At 42.0% G+C, this 7,130-nt stretch overlaps 1 long non-coding RNA gene across 1 annotated transcript in view; it reads left to right on the top strand.

Moving 5' to 3' along the window:
- The first annotated feature begins 595 nt into the window (after window positions 1–595).
- The window catches only part of LOC109302451, a 24,176-nt gene continuing 17,641 nt past the window's right edge, over window positions 596–7,130 (top strand). The window contains exon 1 of the long non-coding RNA XR_002098783.1: window positions 596–710. This is a non-coding gene — a long non-coding RNA (uncharacterized LOC109302451). The remainder of the gene's footprint in view (window positions 711–7,130) is intronic.

Raw genomic sequence — 7,130 nt, 5'->3', positions numbered from 1 at the left:
AGACAACGACCTTCTGCCCCAGTAGCAGGGAGCTCCCAGCTCCACACTTGCAACTGGGGAACAGGGGCTGGGAGATTCTTATTTCCTAGTTCTAGCTCTGTGATCAGCGAGTGGGGACTGGGAGACCAACAAAGCTAGGATTCCCTAGTCTGAAAGCCCTGGGAGGGTTATGTTTATAATAATCTATGATTGTAATGATTATAATACTCATGTGATCTATTATTGTATGATTATGTGATGAAGTACACTTCCTAGTCTGGTTGTCAGGGAACTGGATCCCCGATCAAATGGATAACTGAGAAGATGTAATGAATAACATTTTATTTCCTCACCTACACCAGGTCCCTGGGCTGTGAGGAAAGGAGAAAACCCACTCTGTCACAGCTATTATATTAATGGGAAAACATTTCTTTTCAGCTCCAGGAATGGCAATTCATGCAGAGCCCATAGCATACCAAAACCAGTAGATACCAATCCCCAAGGAACTGGAAGCTAATGTGTGTTGTTTTGGGAATACATTTTCACCAGCATCTTCATGGTCTCTCATTGAGTGCATTTGATCTAACAGAGCTTCTGTTTTGTCTTTCCCAGCCATCTGGGATGATGCTTCTTCCATCTTTACTCATAAGCAGTTGATCTCTCCTGAAAGGGAAGTGGAAGGGGAAGCTTCTTGGAGGAGTCAGCACTTGCTCCTTCCTTAGGTATTTGAGGTAAAGCTATCTTGCTTCTGAAGCTGCAGCAGTGCAATTTTGCTTATTTGTATTCTCAGTGGTAGCTTCATCTTGAATGCTGCCATCCCCCCAAGTAATTCCTCCCATTTACATTTTATTCTCTTTTCTCTTCACATGACTCAATTCTTCTAAATTTTTCCTGTCCAGGTTATCCCTTCCCTTGGCATATATCAGTGCTTTTGCTCCATTTATCATAGCTGGCAATAAAATATGCATCAGAAACATACCTTTTTAAAAAAATATAGCTTGATCATTGTATTTCCAGTCAGTAGCCTAATTATCTCCATCCAAAATTGATTCTTTTATTCTGTATTACTTTGTCCTCTTTGTTTGATGTCACAGCCCTGGAGCTTGCGAGCCAAGCTCACGGTCGTGGTCACGGTGGGGCAGCCGGGTGGTGGCAATTGGAGCGGACAGGTGGGAGTTTTTGGCAATGGAGTACTGAGCAGCACGGAAGCGTGTGGTTTCTTAAACAAGTGGGATTTATTTGACTTACACTTTTGAGGCGTAGGCAACGATCTTCAGTTACAGTGGATGGTAACAAACAGAGGGGTCTGTTGGCTCACGGGGTTCACCAGCAAGCCCTTGCTATCTAGCTGGAGCTAGGGGCGGCTGCCTGCTGGCTAGTCCCAGAGCTGGTCGACAGCTCATAAAAGGATAAACACAAATGATAGGACAAACTGTAACTCGATGAGTCGTGACGCCAGTCCCGAAGGACGATTGGATAGTCGAGGTGATAGCCGAAGTCGAAAGCCAGGTAAGTCGTAGCAAGTGTATTGAGGGTGATCCGAAAGCGAAGTCAGAGTCCAAGCCAGAACAGTCCAGTAACCAGAGAATCAACACAGCAAGACCGAGGTACGAAAAGCAGCGAGAGCCCACGCTGGAGGAGACCTAACTGAGGGACAGTCCCTAAGAAGTAGCCTCTGTCCTCAGTTGAACGGCTCTCCCCCCGAGGGAGGGGCTCCTTAACCTTTTATAACAATTTGGTGGCCAATTAGAATGTGTCCCTCAAAGAACTTTCTAGCCGAATGACATCATGCTCTTAGCTGGCTGAGCATGTGTGAGTCTGAGCTCTCGGCTGTTACCAAGCATGCGCAGGGCTGAAAAGTAGGTCAGCCTGACTGACAGCTCTTGGGGTCTCCCAGGGGACACAGGCTGGGTGAGCCCAATGGAAAATTCCATGAGCCTGTCTTGTGCATATGAGCTTTAATTCTCTCTGCATTGGCAGCATTCAATCAAAATTTTCCTTGACATTTGAAATCAGCTTCCTTCTTTAGCACCAAATCTGGTGCTTATGTGTTTCCGTTTGTAGTTATCTTTTCCTTTTCTGTTTTAATTGGAATAATTCAAATTTGTTGCACAATTAACAAAATTCAAAATAATTGCAGGTACAGGCCTGACACAAGTTATTCTATCATTCATTTATTACACAGTACAAACTGAAATATACAATTTACCTCTAACTCCTGAATATTTTTTTTAATTAATGATGATAAAATTTGAATGATCTGGCCTGATTCTTTTCAGACTTATGTTTCTGTAAGTAAAGAGTAACTGTAAAAGCGTGAAAGTTATCTTGGTATATAACTTGGGCAAGTGATCCTAGAAACACATAATTTTACTATGCAGCAGTCGGTTTCAACATTTCTTACTTTATCAGAAAAATGGACTTCTATTCTATGTTGCATTTAAAAATCCTTGACCATCAAAATGCTTCTAAAATGACATGATTATGCTTATAATTAGAAGATGCTCCAAGGGCTTTCAGTAATCTCTGTATCCCCCATTTCTCAAGATCTTAATTTGTACCTTTGGCCTTCATCCCCACTTTCTTTTGTTGTACTTAGCATGCCTCTCTCTCTTGATGTAAACTGGGAGTTTGGGCTAGGATAACACAGTTTGCTCAGTGTGGATAGAATCTTCAGCAATGTTTGCTATGAAGATGAAAGGCTTTACTAACTGTGTTATTTCTATGTTGTTTTTTCCCAGTATTTCTTTTGCTTCTATTTTTTCTAGATTTGTACGTTAACTCAATTTAGTCAGACTTTAACAGAGAACACAAAAATCACAATACTAACTATACCCACCACCTTGATAAACTTCAATTTCCTGCCCTAAAAAAGAGGCATTCTTTTCTGATATGAGCAAAAAATGTGTTTTTCATCAGTCCTGTTATTGGAAAGGACTGAACAATTTGGCAGAAGTCAATCAATAAAATAAAAATAATCAGAGGAAAATATATAACATGGAAACATTCTGCCTGAATGGTTAACTTCTTGTGAAATGTATAAGGAGTTGAAAGCTGGGTCTTATAATGGGAAGCACAAGGGAAACAATAACAAAAAGAAAATGCAACAAGAGCTACACTATATAATCATATATGATTATTATCCTTGAAAATAATTAAAATATTCTCCAAATACTGTCCAAACTCAGCATAGTTAAGAAGCAAGCTCATAGTACCATCTCTGCAAGGCCAAGATTTCAGACGATTAATTATATGGGCTTTACAAAACCACTTCTCTCACGCTTTGTATAGCAGGAATGATGCCTTGGTTCATGAGATAATAGTAAAAATTCCAGTTTTGAAAATTCTTATACCTTAACATGATGAACACTGGCCACAGCACTGCTCTCTGGTAGGTAAGGGTTTGTGTGCATGTGTGTGGAAAAGAGCAACAGCACTGAAAATGAGAGATGAAAGGGGGGGAATGGTAATAACGCTGGAGCAGTGCAGCACTGGTAATGATGGATGGATTTTGAGGCCCTGGAGAAAAACCCCAGTTTAAATGTCATAAAGGGATTCGCAGGATGGAGTTCTTTTCCTGAAGAGGTTAGAAAGTCTGAGAAAGAGTAAAGCTGAGGAAACTAAGGAAGGGAGTGACTTAACATATGGTCCAGATAGTGAAGGACTGTATTGTTTAAGGCACTCTGTTTGATGGAGAATGCTTTCTTTGTTATCTTCCTAAGGGTGACTTACCTTGGAAAAATATGTTGTACAACCCATTATATGCCTCAATATTCATCATAAAATGAGTTTTATGACACAGTGATTTGATGAAAAGATATTATGAAAAATATCATGGCTTAAATGGAAAATGTTATGACTAAAGGTGTTCATAAATCAAAATTGTGCATATTAATTCAGCCAAAAGGTAGTTTGTATCTTAGGTTCTGGAATAATCTATATTTGAGATGAAAGCATTTTGTCACCTATATTTTAGACAACAAAACTGAAGGCGTTCAACAGGTTATGTGGTAAAGAGGAGTGATTTTTCCCCACGATAACAATTTAGGTGGAAAAAAATGCTGTTTAGAGGATTTAAATGTTTATGTATTGCATCTATTCTGTCTGTAAGTGAGCTCATTTGTCATTAATTCTAGTTCTCTCCTTAGCAGGATATTTTCTTCTAAAATGTGAAACAGTTAAATGATTAATGCTGACTTTAAACTAGTATGTTAGGTTTGAGGGTCAGGAATCTCATTATAATGTACAGAGCAGTTCACAACTCCAAGGTATTAACTTATCCTGCATGCAAAACTTAGGAAGATTCTTAACAATTGGTTTAAGCCTGTATCATGGCCCAGAGGACAAGACAGGATTTAGCTTTAAATCTGCAATGTATAGAGGTTGCAGTCATTTAAGCTTTAAAAGCAGCACTAGGGCAGTTGGGCCCCTTGGTGTGGACATAACTCTGCTGGCAGGGAGTTTTTCTATCACCAGAGCTGCACAGAAAACAGAGTTTTTGCTAGCAAAGCAAATAATAACTTGAGTGCTACATTTTTCCCCACCTACGTAGCTCTGCCAACAGAACTTTGTAATGTAAAAACGGGCTTAGTTTCCATAACCTCAGTTCAATGGTGACTATAGGTACAAACTAACCCTCCAAGACAACACTTAACACATTAAACATGCAGAAAGAGCTTTAAAGCTGTTACAAAACAAACATTCATTCAACTTAAATGGTGAATCCTGCTATAACTTAACCCTTGATGGATGTGGTATCAGACAAAATCTCTTGAGGTTATAGTTCTTTTTTTAATGTACCACATTGATCACGCTTCAATTTAAGTCACATTCCACCACCATCCAGGGGCCCCTCTCTGGGCAGCTTGCTAGCCTCGGCTGGTGTTTCTCTGCTCCAGGTGAGCACTAGTCCAGCTCTGCCCCAGGCTGTCACAGAGAGGAGACAGAAAAGGCTCCATTGCCTCCTTGCATAGGAGGGTGAGATACAGGGAAACAGAATCTATCTGCTGAACGGATCCCACACCAAGCTTGTGGGCTGGAGTCTTGGTGGGGGCCAGGCCAGAGCCATTTGGCAGAGAGGCTCTGTTTCCTGCCCCCTGGCTCCAGTTCCCAGGTCAGCAAAAAGCTGATACAGGCAGCCTCAGCCTGCAACTTTTGGCCGCTGCTGTCAGGAGATTCAGGCAGGGAGGTGTGGAGGAAAGAAGACCTCATGCTGCAATGGCCTCCTACAGCTTGCTGACTTGGGTCTCAGAGTTGGTGGGGGGGTGGGGGACTGGCCCAGGTGCATTTCCCCCTGCCCCAGCCTCCTGAAAGCTGCAGCCAAGAAGTGCAGCACAGGGCTACCTGGCTTGGCTTTTTGTCATGCTGGGAACTGGGGCTGGAGTGAGGTAGAAAGGGAACCACCCTTGCAACAAGGAACCTACCCCACACACAGTTTGCTGGTCGGGGTTTTAGGATGGGGGGTGAGCTGGGTCCACACAGGACAGGGGCCTTCCTTTCCTCCCCAGCCCCAGTTCCTGGCACAGTGAAAAGCCAGGCCGGGCAGCCTCATGCTGTAACTCCTGGGTGTAGCTGTCAAGAGGCTGGGGCAGAGGAGGAAGGGGAGCCCCCTTGCCACATGAACCTAGACCCATCCCTCCAAGACCCCAGCCAGCAATCTGTGGAGGAGTCCTCACAGCAGGAGGGATCTGTTCCCCTCTTCTTCCCCCCCAGCTTCTGCCAACAGTCAACAGCTGGTGTGGGGGTGGTGCTGGGGAGAGGGGCCACTCTGGTGGCCCCTGGGAAGCATGTAGGAGTATTCCCTGCCTGCTGGCCTTGGCCAATACAAGCAGTCACTGAGCCCCCTCTCCCCACTACACAGCAGCCAATGTCTGCGAGTGGGAGCAGTTCACTCCCACTCTGACTTATAGCAGTCTAAGTAAACTGCAATATAATTAGTGCTTTCACCTGCAGCTTTTGGAATGTCTGTACTTACCCTATATTTAATTATTTTAGTAGTTAATGATCAGTATAAGTAAGAGTCAGTTATGAATAATAATGATAATAGATTGCAATAAATGAAAAGCGCAGCACATTTATACACTTGAAAAATGGCCCTTGCCTTAGACTCTCCAACACCCTAGAGCAGCAGAAGGCAGGCAATCTTTTGCTGCTGTGGGCTGAAACTTGTGACCTGGCCCCCTGCCACAAGCTACAAATCTCTGCCACTTGGAACACCCAGGCTACGGACAGACGTTACACACAAACTGGTTTAAGTGATCAGAAACTGGTTTAAACTTGTAACAGAACAGATGTTCAGGTCACATAAACCAGTTTGAAAATGGCTGAAACTGGTTTGAGATAAACCTGGTTGAATGTAGTATCAGACTTAACTGATTTGGGTCAAATTGGTTTATTGCAACATCTGTCCCAGGCCCCTAGCAACCTGCTCTTACCTTTCCTCCAGTGCCCTTCACAGTAAGAGCAAACACTGGCACAAGAAAACAACCAGAAGGCCTGAGGAGGAGTAGGCAGCTCAGTGCAGCTACATGCCCCCAATTTTCTCAGGCTCACCTTCACTGGATCCAACCTTGTCATGGGCCACAAGTTACTGACCCCTGATCTAGAACAGAGTTCATGTTCAGATCTCAACAATCAGGATTTAATTTGCCATGGTAATATTAAAATAGTAAAGAATATAATATAAAAACCCTCCAAGACAACAAAGAATAACCCTCCAAGACAACAAAGGGCCCACTTAATGTAATTAAAATAATTTAAATGTATTTAGAAATGTATTTAGTTTTACAGAAAATTCATTTTATTTTTTAATCTTTTACACTTGTTTTTATTTTTAGACATAGTAAAAGAAATTTAAAATAATTTATGGATACTTTTCAACTCAGCCTTAATTCTGGAGCTGCTGAGATGTATCCATTTTTAAGTTCATCCACTCTATTAAGATATCAGGAAATAATGTTGCATATCTCCATTAACTAAGTGGAGTTAAGGTACAAATTCATAGTGTCTTCTAGATAAGGTCAATATTTCAGAAGATAGATTTTGTTCAGCAACAATTGTCCAATGTGTTTTATAGAAAAAATGTCTTAGTCTATGAGCTATTATTGCAAACATTCATAAAGTACTAACATGACACTTCAATACTACTGAAA

Source organism: Gavialis gangeticus, unplaced genomic scaffold (assembly GCF_001723915.1).
Source record: "Gavialis gangeticus isolate Ggan-Ray unplaced genomic scaffold, GavGan_comp1, whole genome shotgun sequence".
NCBI classification, from domain to species: Eukaryota; Metazoa; Chordata; order Crocodylia; family Gavialidae; genus Gavialis; species Gavialis gangeticus.
Note: the sequence above shows the minus strand (reverse complement) of the source record. Positions and strands in the feature narration are given on the sequence as shown.